Genomic DNA, 13,554 nt, shown 5'->3' with positions numbered 1-13,554 from the left:
TATAATGAAATAAGTCCAATTATTCATGATGTATATTTTGGCTACTTGACATTTCACTGTTGCTCTTATCATTCTTTTTGTATTGATTTTTCTAGTTTTAATTTTTATATTGTTTCTGTTGCTTTTTCTCCCAGCTTAATTAATATTTTCTTCTATACTATTTGTTCATTTTATATAGTTTATGCTCGAACTGTTCTACCACTTGAGTTATCCATTGTATGTTCTTAATTTGGTTTATGAGATAGTATCTTTCTCACTTTGCCTGAGTTGGCTTCCAAGTATTGGAAGTTACTTGGTCTTCCAAGTAACTGGAATTACAAGTGTGCCAACACCAAATCCAGCTTGTGGTGCTTTTTCATCTGAGATATAATAGTTTTCACCTCTAGAAGTTTCATTTAAATATTTGAAAATTTGTCTATGTCTCTAATGTTTTCAATATATAAAACACATTTAAAATTATGTAATGTTCTTGTTATTAATTATAGCAAGTGAGTTTATTAAATTGTTTTCTTCATTATGATTCTTGTTTTTTTGTATTTCTTCATGCCTGGTAATCTTATTTATTCATTTAAATAATTTGTTTAGATTGTTACTGTCTGGTTTTGAATTCCTGGGCTCAAGTGATTTTTCTTCTTCAGCCTTCTGAAACTTACTTTGTTTCTTTTTTTTTGTTTGTTTGTTTGTTTGTGGGACTTGAACTCTGGACCTGGGCACTGTCACAGAAACTTTCTATGTGCAATTTTGCTAATATCTGATTGTATTATTAGCAATATTCTTGGACTTGGTCTGGGATGTAGTTATTAGGAGATAATTTGAGACTTGATTTTTGTAATTTGTTATGTGGCATATGTCTTTGCTACTGAGGCAAGACCTTCCTAAGTTCTCCATATAATGTCTCATGAATTAATAGCATTTTGATTTTGACTGAAACAATCACTATCCTGGGTCTATGTTAGGCTCTAATTCTTTTTTGTCTTAGCCTCTGATTGTGGTCTTACATGGTTTCCTTTGCCATATATTTGAGATGAGTATTTGGGTTATTTGAGATGAATATTTGGGATTCTTTCAAAATTTGAACTTTCTGCAGATCTCTGTTTTGTTTTGTTTTGTTTCTTAAGTGTAGCTTCTCTGTTACTTTCTTCTGCATTAGGTACCTTGGTCTTCATGGCATCTGAACTATTTTGTTTCATCAGTTCAGATGAACTCATTCATTAACTTACTTAGCTCTACCTTGATTTTTCTTCCCTGTGCTGTAGCCTGAAAAGTTTCTGGAAGTGGTAAAGTGGAGCAGTCATAAAGTTTACATCATTTCTTTTCTCTTTGGAATCACCTTTTTTTCTTGATGTCCAGTTTCTTGAGAGTAGTTGTTTCCTACAGTTTTTTTGATTCTTTTTTCCCACAAGTGAGAGGCAAATCTGGGTCTTGTTACTAATTCTTGATTTCTGTGAACTTAGGTAATGGAAGATTTTATTAGGTAATGGAAGATTTTATTGCATACAAATTTGTATCAGAAAGCTTTGTTTCTAATAAGATGAATCTTTCCAACAAAGCTATTCTACATGCTTTTAGACAAGCATTTTTTGAGTATTATTTCTAAATAGTCAAATTATAATATACACTAAATAGTCTAATTATTAATTAAACTGTGATGTGGAGAATAGAGTAAAAAGCTGAGAACTGTCTAGGGACTACATCCTGATGAAATCTGTCAGTTTTAGCTGTGAAATTTATTCAACATGAGTACATAAGAGACATCTAAAGGATATTTAAGTTTCATTGGTGAATGAATGTACAGGAAAGGATGGAAATGAGATGAAAGATTTTAAAAAGCCAGTAAGTAGACCCAACAAAACTGAGGGTACTTGGTAGTAGGAGCTAAGGCACTGTAGCTTATGTCTTTGATTCAGGAACTGAACTAATTGAGTTTAAAATCTTATATTTACCACTTGTTAACTGGGTAAATTTCTTTTGAGAGAGGCCTTTTTATGCAGCCCAAACTGGCATTTCCCCCCTTCCTCCCCCTGCACCTCACACATCTTGACCTTAGGGCCAGGGTATTTTCCCAGAGCTTTTGTGCTTAAGGCTAGCATTTAACCACTTGAGTTATAGCATCACTTCCAGCTTTTTTGGTGTTTAATTGTATATGCGAGTCTCATGGACCTTTTTGCCCATGTTTTGAACTGCGATCCTCAAATCTTGGCCTCCTGAGTAGCTAGGATTATAGGTGTGAGCCACTGTTGCATGGCTACTAGCATCCATTTTTACTTTCAAGTTCTAGGTTTTCAGGTGTGCATCACCATACCTAGCATAGTTAAAGTTTTGAAATTAAGTTTCTGATTTCTCATCAGTTGAATACATAAGAATATTTATTCCAGAAGTTGTAGTGAGGATTAAATAGAATCAACTCCATGAAAGTGCATTGCATTAGCTAGGTACTTAATGAATGTTTATCTTGGTCTTATTTATTTTTTGGTGTGAACATGTATTCATTTTTATTTTTTAATGATGAACAAAAGCATTATTTTTCAATTACATATTTTTCCTATTGATTATTTGAACATAGAAGCAGTAGTCATAGATACCTTGGATACTATTAAGAAAACAAAAAGGAAGCAAATTTCTACTGGTTGACCTGAAATTTTTATGGTTTGAAAAGAACCAGAGCCCCGTGGGCATAACACTGTGTTAGAAAATGTTAGGCAAGAGAAGTCTGAGGAAGAGTTCTAATTTAGAAAGTATGGTGGATTTTTTTTTTTTTTATAGGGCTATAGTGGCAAGGATGTGAGAGTCCAGTGGAAAATTCTTAAGCCCCTTCTTACTGCTTAATGGGGATTGACCCTAGGATTTATGTTAGGAAAACTCTACCTCTTTGAGCCATGGCCCAGATCCTTTTTGGTTTTGTATTTTGTTTCTGAGGTAGGGTCTCACTGACTTTGTTTGACCTGGCCTTGAACTTGAGATTATAGGCATGTACTACCATGCCTGGCTGAATGCTCAGTTTTTTCAGTCTTCACAAGTAGAGTTTTCTGTCTTTGGCTTTTCAGTCCTCTTCCAGTTCTCTATTCCCTGACCCCCAACTTTCCAAATACAAAAACCTTACAGTTTTAAAGTTCTTGATTTCAGTAGGCAGTTATGAAATTTAAGAGATTAAGGAATTAAATTTTTTTTTTTTTTACTGCTCTTAAGTTCCTAGTTTTTGCTTCTTGCCTTCTTTACAATGTTTTAGATCCTGGTAGGTAGAGGAAACAATGATGTGTGATAATGAAAAGCTTCAGAGTAGATATGCCTGGGAGAGAGAGATTTGAATAGGGTTTTGCAGCAGCTATTTTAGTTGATGACACATCTTGAATTTAAATTGCAATCTACTTTTTTCACTTTGCCTCATCCCTCTGTAATGAGTCTAGTTGAAGTCAAATGAGATCATTTTTGATAGTTGGTTTGCAAACACTGATAGATGCATCAACCTTACAAAACTTGCATGTGCTTTTCATGGAGTTCAGTTTGTGACTGAAAGTATCAGCTATTTCTATATCCATGTAGATTTCAGTGCACAACAAATTTTCTGCAGCTGTTCATTCTTCTTGTTGGGGCTGGGGTGTTGGGATATAGGTTCTTGTTATGTAGTACAGACTGGCCTCAAACTTGTAATCTTTTCACTTGAGCTTCCTAACTGCTAGAATTAAAGGCATGTGAAGCCAATAGATCCTACTTGACTGCTGGTGAGCCAGTCCCCTATAATATAATCTGTAATTTGCAATTATACTTGTCCCTTTTGAAACACATTAGTCTTCTTACTGGTTGCTAGTTTGCTTTTTGCCTTGGGGCTTCTTGTTTCTCTTAGTTAATTTAAATGCCAGGCTTTGTTGTTTAGCATCTATGGAAGACACAGGTCTCTCTAGATATTAGCTAAGTCTGAATATTTGGTCACCACATCTAGGTTTATCAGGGTGTTTCTTATTTTTTCAGAATGTAGAAGTGTTTTTTTTTTTTCTTAACCTTTTCCTGATCAAATTCATTACAGATGGTAAAATTTTTTTGTTTGTTTGTTTAAATATAAGGTTTGAAAGTAAGGCTTTGTGCTTGTTAGACAGATACTCTACTACTGAGCCATGCCATTAGTGTCTTTTTTATTTTGTACTTTTTAAATTTTCGCCCAGTTCTGGGGCCTGGTGCCATCCCTGAGCTTCTTTGTGCTTAAAGCTAGCATTCTCCCACTTGAGCCATAGCACCACTTCTGACTTTTTTGAGTAGTTTATTTGGAGATAAAGAGTCTCATAGGGACTTTTCTGTCTGTGCTGGCTTCAAACCCCAATCCTCAGATCTCAGCCTTCTGAGTAGCTAGGATTATAGGCATGAGCCACCAGAGCCTGGCATCTTGTACTTTTGAAACTAACTTGAATAGGAAAAAAATAGGAAAATGATACATTTGGTATTCTACTTATATATATTGACTATCACCATGGAAAACACATTCAATTTTACTGTAAATTCTCAGGTTAAATGTGTCAGATACTAATATTTTTGTGTTGTCATATATTATTAAGTATTTTTTAATAAGTGATGTTAATAATGTTACTTTCTCCTTTTGATGGCCAGTGGAAACTAGAATAAGATTTATCTACGATTAAACAGTAAGCCACTGAGAAACTTCCTTTGTATATATTACTTTACTACTGCTTCTCCATTTGTGACTTTTGGTAATATGAACCAAATGTTCATTATCCTAATATTCTTCTCTGTATGAGGAAATTCTTTTTTTAGTTTCACATCTTAAATCTTGGGGAATGTGAAAGCTGCTTTTATTCTTTGTTATTTCTTTCACAAAAAGAATCTCCATTTACTCTTGATTGAATTTTCAATTTTCTATTGGTAGAAATGACAACATGCAGTTGAAAAATTCTATCTATTGAGGGCATTTTACATTTTCTATAGATGCATATATATATTGTTGTAAAGATACTGTACAGAGAGGTTACAGTTACATGAGTTAAGATAATGAGTATATTTCCTCTATAGACACATTTTAAAAAAAGAATTCCCTCTGAATAATTACTAAAAATATAACACAAAAGTGGTGCTGTGGCTCAAGGGTAGAGTGCTAGCCTTGAGCTGAAGAGATGAGGGACAGTGCCAGGCCCAGAGTTCAAGCCCCATGACTGACCAAAAAGAAACAACCAAAAAATATATCTTAAAATGTACATAATTTCCTCTTGTATTGCATATTATATCCTTTTCCAAGAAAATGTACAATTATTATTATTTGGAATCCTTTAGAAAAAAATTGTATGCATTCTTTATTGGCACTATTCATATATGTCATTTGGGTCATAGACTTGTTTCATAGTTATATAAAACAAAATATAATGAGAAAGAAGAAATGTAAAATGTAAGCTTCCATCTAAATACCAAAGGGAAAAAATTCAGTGTTCTTTCTCTTCAAAACATGTTAAAATCCAAGGAAGCTGAAAAAGCTTTTTGCATTTATATAACAGTTTATACTCAGTAGTTACAAGACTAAACCAAAAGAGTATAAAATATATAGGAAAAAATTGCTTTAGCTATGAAGAAATCATCTTATCAAATTCCTTAGTTCATTAAGACTGCTTTTGTGATTACTATTTCTTTAAAAATATGAAATTAGTCAGTTCCAAGAAAAGCTTCAGAACAGCTGTAATTACAGCTGCAGATTTAGTCAAAATAGGGGGTTTAAAATACTGTTTACTACTCTTTTGCATCTCTTTCCTTTGCCCCAAATAACCCAAATTTAGTTGTAAAAGTTGTGGTATGCTCAGGATTTTCGAAACTGGGTGCCATATGTTTAACTGCATGTAGAGATGATGATTGCATGTGACTTTTTATTAAAATTCCGGGAAACTTTTAGTCTACTGCTCTACATTGTTAAATAATATTTTATCAGCCTGCCTCTACATTGGATTTTGCAGATAAGTGTACATTTCACGCAGTTTAGTGATTTTTATTAAGACCCAGGCATCTGTTAAAATTACTTAGAGGGGTAATAGTTTTCAGTGTAAATTTGAGCTAAAGTTGACACTATTACAAGCTGACTGCAAGTAATTTTAAAAGCCTGTATCTGTGTTTAGAAGTATCTTTTGAAATTTTGCTTTATTAGGAAAATTTAAAAAAATCTCATTTAAAAACAAATTCTACAAATTTCCTAATTTTTGGAGCAAAATATTGTAATAAATCAGAAGCTAGATATATATCCTAGCCTTCCTCCTTTATAGCTTTATGATCTAGGTAATAGATTGCATTTTAAAGTTGAGTGTTTAATTCTTCTGTCTGGAGTTGGCTTTAAGAGTTACTGGAGACTGTGAGCAAGAGCAGAGTTTGATGCTACCATCTCTTGCAGGTGCTAGTCATTCTGAACATTAATCATAGGATGTAATCATATAACTTGGATTCTAACCACAGTTGTTCTGTATTATGTACTCAGAATCGGATTCAAAGCTGTAGTGTCATTGCTAAGTCACACATGGGGAAATGTAAAGTCTTCTGTAAAACTAACAATTTAACACTTTCGGTCTGGACCTATTGCAACAAAAATGTACAAGACGTTATGTCAAAAAACGAACTTTACAATTTTGTGGGGGGTTGGGGGGATCGACAGGGATGGGAAGGGGAAACAAAGGAGGAAGTAACAATGATTGATAAGAAATGTACTCATTACCTTGCTCATGTAATTGTAACCCCTCTGTACGGTATTTTCACAATAAAAAATCTTATTAATAAAAAAAAGAAAATCAAGAAAAATGTGATGAGAGTACAAAGCAATATAGAACACAGTTCTTAGCTTTTTAAGTGCAAGTGCAAATATCAGCAAAAATATGCATTAAATAATGAAGCACCTATTACAGGATGAGTAAACTTGGATTTTCAATTTTCAGACTGAGGAACTCTATTTTTTTCCTTTTTTTTCTTTTTATTTTTTGTGAACATACTGTACAGAGGGGTTACAATTACATGGGCAAGATAATGGGTACATTTCTTATCAAGCATTGCAGTCTCCTCCTTTGTTTACCCTTCACATCCCTTCCCAACCTCCCCACACTCCCCTACCCCATTCTCCCCCCCTCCCCCACCAAAGTTGTAAAGTCGTTTTTGACATGACAACTTGTACTTCTCATTGTTGCAACGGGTCTACCTGTATCCTTAAACGACTTGTTTTTCCCCATCTCCTCCACAAATGATACCAACATCAAATATAGTGAAAGCAGGGGTTATACTGTGGGGAGGGACATACAAAGCAACAAAGAAATAATCTTATAAATGCTTTAGAAACAAATGCATAAAAGAAAAAAACATTTAAATACATATCTAAGGGTTCATTTCCCTAACATCACATTATCTGACCTTTTCTGCTTGACTCATACACATATACTAGATATTGCAAATAAGAGAAACCATGGGACCTGTTTCTTTGGCCTTGGCTTACTTCACTTAATATAATTTTTTCCAAGCCTTTCCATTTCCTAACAAATGGGGCAATGTCATTCTTTCTGATGGAGGCATAGAATTCCATTGTGTATATATGCCACATTTTCTTGATCCATTCATCTACTGAGGGGCATCTGGGTTGGTTCCATATCTTAGCTATGGTAAATAATGCTGCAATAAACATAGTTGTGCTGGTAGCTTTAGTGTGGTCTTGTTTGTAAACATTTGGGTAAATGCCCAAAAGTGGGATTGCTGGGTCATAGGGGAGCTCTATGTGAAGTCTTTTGAGGAACCTCCATACTGCTTTCCAAAGTGGTTGAACAAGTTTACACTCCCACCAACAATGAAGTAAGGTTCCCTTCTGTCCACATCCCCTCCAGCATCTGTTGTTGTTAGAGTTCTTGATTTTTGCCATTCTAACTGGGGTGAGGTGGTATCTCAATGTTGTTTTGATTTGCATTTCTTTTATGGCTAGGGATGTTGAACATTTCTTCATGTGTTTATTGGCCATCCTTCTTTCTTCTTCAGAGAAGTTTCTCTTTAAGTCTTTAGCCCACTTATTTATTGGGCAGTTGTTTCTTTGAGGATTTGTTGTTGAGGGATTTAATTTTTTGAGTTCCAAGTATATTTTAGATATGAGACCCTTGTCCGTTGTATGGCTAGTAAAGATCTTCTCCCAATCTGTGGGCTTTCTATTGATCTTGCTAGCTATGTCCTTTGCCATGAAGAAGCTCTACAACTTCATGCAATCCCATTTGTTCAAACTTTCTTTGATTGGTTGTGTTCCGGGTCTCTATTAAGAAAATTTTGGCCTGTGGCAAGGAGACCTAGGGTTTCTCCTATTCCATCCTGTAATGTTTTCAGAGTGTCTGCTTTGACTTCAAGGTCTTTGATCCATTTGGAGTTGATTCTGGTGCAGGGTGATATATAAGGATCTAGCTTTAGTTTTCTACAAGTAGTTAACTAATTTTGCCAGCACCATTTACTGAAGTGGCTGTCTTTCTTCCATTCTATTATTTTAGCTCCCTTATCGAAGATTAGTTGGCTATAGGTCTGTAGGTTCATTTCTGGGTTTTCAATTCTATTCCATTGGTCCTGAGGTCTGTTCTTATGCCAGTACCAAGCTGTTTTGATTACTATGGCTTTATAGTAGAATTTGAAATTTGATATTGATATTCCTCCAGCAGTGTTCTTTGCGTTGAGGAGCGTTTTTGCTGTTCAGGGTCTTTTATTGTTCCATATGAATTTTTGGATTGCCTCTTCTATTTCCTTGAAGAATGAGGTTGGAATTTTGATAGGTATTGCATTGAATTTGTAGATAGCCTTGGGAAGTATTGCCATTTTCACGATGTTAATCTTTGAGGAACTCTTTAGATCTTAAAGAGTTTCCAAAGAATTTTGACCAACTGTCTTTCTACATTTGAGGGAAACATTTGCTTTTATTTTTGTATGATACAGCTTTTCCAAGAAAATACACAATTAGTATTATTTGGAGAAGATTGTATGTATTGTTTATTGGTTTCATTGATATATGTCATTTGGGTTATAGACTTAGTTCAATGCTATAATAGCGTGATGAGGAAGAAGAAATGTAAAACATAAGCTTCCACACAAGTGACAAAGTAAGCATTTGTCCCTTTGTGTGTGTGTGTGTGTATACATACATACATTTTTTTCCTGCTGTTTGAGCTATTCAGCAAGAAGGGACAGATAAATCTAAATTTTGACTGTCCAATAGCTAACAAATGGGAATGGAACCCCTCCAGTGCTGGGGATGAAGCCTTAGGCAAGTACTCTACCACTGAGCTGTATAGCCAGAGGGCTGTATAGCTAGCTCTAGGCTTGGATTTTATATAGAGCCCAGTGCTTTTTCCATAAGTAGCTTGTAGGAGAAGCTCATAGTACTTGGCATGATGTTTATTGATTTAGCGAGTCTGTGCCTCTGCCTAGAACCTTTCACTGTGTGTGTGTGTGTGTGTGTGTGTGTGTGTGTGTGTGTGTGTGTATTGCCTTTTATGAGATTTATATTTATATTACATTCCTTTGATGAGTATTTCTAAAATCAACCCCACCTCCCAACCCAAAAAGTTTCAGCTAGGATTTATTTTAGTATAACAGAGTTCAAGTGAAAGAGAAGAATTATTTCCTCTGGTACTGAGGTTTTGAACTCAGGGCATTGTGCTTTCAAGGCAAGTACTCTACCTTTGGTTACAGTTTATTTTTTTGTAAATAGGGGCTTATATTTATGCCTGAATTGGCTTGGCTTGTGATACTCCCTATTTACATTTCTTGCTTAGCTGTGATAATGGATGGGATCTCACTAACTTTTGCCCAGGCTGCCTTGGAACTGTATTCCTCCTGATCTCTGCCTCTTGAGTTATTAGATTTCAAGTGTAAGCTACTTTTGCCTCTTTTTTTTTGAAAAAAAAAAAGCTAAGTAAACTCACTACATTAAACAATATGTTATCTATCTTTCCTAACTGTAAAATAGAACTATATTCCTTGTAAAAGTTTAGATAATGGAAATAGTTTTACATATTTAATGAGCAGATTTGCAGCAGAGGGAAATGCTTTCAGTTCTTCTACCTGAAGCACTAGGGTTCATGGGCAGTTGCAGTTTAGTGAATCATCACTAACAGTTTAGATTGGAGAGTATTAAAATTTTTATTTTATGAAGCAACAAGTGGGAGGTATGTGTTCTTCTTGGCTGATGCTCTTTGTATGTTGTCCTTTACATATCCTATTTTCTTTGGCTACTGGCCTAATTTTAATGACTTTAATTTAAAAAAATATCTTAGAGAGTGGTCTGTAGGACTTATAAAGCTAAACAACAGCTCTAGGACTTGCATTATTTGTTGAGAAATACTAGATTAAAACAGTAGAATAAAATAAAATTTTACCATGGCTACTTTCTGAGTCATTAGTAATATGTTGATATCAGAATATAAAGTTCTTTCTATGACTATCTTTTTTTTTGGTTGTTGTTGTCAAGGTATCTTTGGTTTAAGTAGGGCAAGGGCAATGCCTGCTATTTTGATGATAGCTGGTGGGAATAGAAAAGCTAGAAATATACTTGGAAAAAGGAAAATAACCATGTAAGATGAATTTAATGGGAAAACATGTTTTGAGAAACATTGTAGAGTGTTTTAAAATTACCTTTGCATAAAAATACTAATTATTAGGAGTACCAGAATTTATAATGTTTGAGTGAAAATACCATGCCAAATAGAGATTTTTAAATTTCCTGTTTTATTATCTTGCTATTCTGTGGGCCTGAAATATAGAAGTCTCTAAGATTTGAATTGTCCTTCCTGTGTTCCAATTACTCTTTTCACATTTTCTATCATTTTTTATGCAGCTGTTATTACATGGATTGCCTTATTCATAACTCTAAAATGGGATGAAACATTAAAACACTAAGCAACCCATCATAGTCCTATCTTATCCTTTAATTCTTAGTTAGATAGGAACTTGTTAGTATATACCTAGGCCATGATTGACCTGGGAATGGCTCAGTAAAATTCTTTAAAAAAGCAGTTAGTTATGTCTGGTGACAGTAAATTGATTAATTGTTGAATAAAAAGATTTTGTATCTATGCTTGTTGCCTTCCTGCTTCAGGAAGTTAGTCTAGATTTTAATAGTGAATTCCAAGTATGCAGTCACTTGGATTATCTTGAATGTTTTCTCTGCTTTCATGACTGGACAAATTACTAAATTTCATTTTCCTCAATTGTGATTTGGAAATAATAGTAACCATCTAACAGCATTGTTTTGAAGATTGGAGATAATGGCAACTATTATTATAAATGATCAATTTTTGAATTACATAATATCCTATGTGTATAATGGCATATGTAAAAGTTATGGCATTAATAATGGATGTTCAATAAATGGTTGCTGTTACTTTATGTTGGTTCCAAGGATGTAGCTTAACCTGAAATTGAAGCTAACATACGGTATATAAATGGGTATTCTGGTCAGACCTAATTGACTAATAAGTTGACAGGATTTGAAGGTGAAGTGTTTATTAGTGTATGTTTAAGGATAATCTTCAGGGTAATCACCTAGAAAACTTGTTAAAATGTCAAGTTTGGGGTTTGTCAGAAACTCAATCTCTGAATCAGAATTTCTGGCCCTCCAATCTAAATTCTACGATTTTACAAGCTTAGTCATAATTCTCATTCACTATGAAGTCTGAGAGTTATCTTTTTAAATTATTCTTTTTGATGATTGAAAAATGATTTGAGGGAGAGGCATACTTGCCTTGAATGTTCAAGGACCTGGGTGGTTCAGTCCCCAATACTGAAAGCTAGCAACCCAAAATCCAAATCGAAGTTTTAGTGATTTTTAAATAGGTACTTTTCTTTGGTGTGGTAAGTTTTCTATTTTATTGATGAGGGAGGTGGAACATTTTTTTTCCATTTCCATTTTACATATGACATGTTAAGTATATTTTTCTATGTTAATAGAATTGCTGGGTGACAACCATTCAGCCAGTGTTCAATAAATGTTGCTTATTTAACAAATATAAGTATTTATTAAATGCTTAGTAAGTAGCCCTTTTGGGGTGTATATCTTTGATGTTTTATTCTAATGATGTAATCGCTGAGTAGGATGGAAAGGAAGGCAGATTGAGAACATGTTATTAGTTAAGCTAGAAAGAGAAGGGGAAGAAGTATTACTTGTACTAACTAGCAGGAAAAAAAAACCCTACAAATAATTTGCAGAACATGAATCATTAAAAGCTGATGGAAGTTTTGAAAGCATTTTGGTCTGGGCTATTTTATTAGTCATGTTAGTTAAGCAAATAATGAAAGAGTCATACCAGTAATACTCTAATACTCTGCCTCTCTCTCTCTCTGTGTGTGTGTGTGTGTGTGTGTGTGTGTGTTTGACTGTCACTTTGTACATTAAGAACATTCTTCTTTTGGGTTTTATTTTATTTTTTGACTTACTGGGAAGTCTTTATCTTACTCCCCCTGCCCCGCTTTTTTTTTGGTGGGGCATAGGAAATCAAGTTATATCTTCACAGTATTTGGTGTGGTGTGGACTTTCCCTCTTATATTATTCTTACAGTTGCTTCAAATCATAATTTTAAACTTAGGTCTTAGAAGACTACATGTTGTTGAGTTTTTGATTGGTATCTTTACTTCCCAAATTGTTTTGATTTCAGTATCTATTTAAATAAATTATTTATGGGTTAAATGACTCTTTCTAATATCTGTTGTTCTGTTTCATTCTGAAATTGGGTTATCAGGACTTTGTCATTGTTAATGAAAGCTGTACTGTATAGTTCTCTTAGGAGTATGCTTACACTGAATGAAATGAAAATATCTTAATAATTCTCTGCTTTAAATACAAGATAATGCTGGGTGCCGGTGGCTCACGCCTGTAATCCTAGCTACTCAGGAAGCTGAGATCTGAGGATCGTGGTTCAAAGCCACCCCCGGCAGAAAGTCTGTGAAACTCTTAACTCCAATAAACCACTAGCCTTGAGCTGAAGAGCTGAGGGACAGTGCTCAGGCCCAGAGTTCAAGCCCCACGACTGAAAAAAAAAAAAGATAACATTTTACATGTTTTAAACTTAGTCTGTTTGTCAATACATGATGTATTATTTATATCTGAGAACATGGACCATTGTGCCATACTATTTAGAATTCACATGAATTATTAAAACTTTCTGTAGACTTTTTGTTGACAGTGTGTATCTGATCTGTCCTTTAAAAATCTTCCTCAGGGGGCTGGGAAGGTGGCTCAGTGGTGGAGCGCTTGCCTTGCATGCATGAGGCCCTGGGTTTGATTCCTCAGCACCACATAAGCAAAAAAGAAAAAAGCCAGAAGTGGCGCTATGGCTCAAGTGGTAGAGCGCTAGCCTTGAGCTGAAGAGCTGAGGGACAGCTCCCAGGCTCAGAGTTCAGGCCCCATAACTGGACCCTCCCCCCCACCCCCCCACCCCAAAAAAAAAGAAAAAAAATGAAAAATCTTCCTCAGCACTTTTAGTAGTAGCATTTGAGTCCTATCAGAACTAGATTTTTAGTTTCTGTAATGACAAAAGGAAAGAAAGGGAACATTTTTAGAAGTTGGGAGTGGTGAAGTAC

The 13,554-nt window shown here is 34.6% G+C and overlaps 1 protein-coding gene across 6 annotated transcripts in view; it reads left to right on the top strand.

Annotated features, from left to right (window-relative positions):
• The window catches only part of Fut8 (fucosyltransferase 8 (alpha (1,6) fucosyltransferase)), a 154,032-nt gene that overhangs the window by 27,317 nt on the left and 113,161 nt on the right, over nucleotides 1-13,554 (top strand). The window contains exon 1 of one of the 6 annotated variants that reach the window (XM_013016769.1): nucleotides 10,062-10,145. The exons of 4 other annotated variants lie outside the window; for them this stretch is intronic. The gene's annotated coding sequence lies outside the window, so the exon portion shown is untranslated. One more of the 6 variants, XM_013016797.1, reaches the window with a different exon arrangement.

Source organism: Dipodomys ordii, unplaced genomic scaffold, assembly GCF_000151885.1.
Source record: "Dipodomys ordii isolate 6190 unplaced genomic scaffold, Dord_2.0 Scaffold2, whole genome shotgun sequence".
NCBI lineage: Eukaryota > Metazoa > Chordata > Mammalia > Rodentia > Heteromyidae > Dipodomys > Dipodomys ordii.
This window is presented reverse-complemented; position numbering and strand designations above follow the sequence as displayed.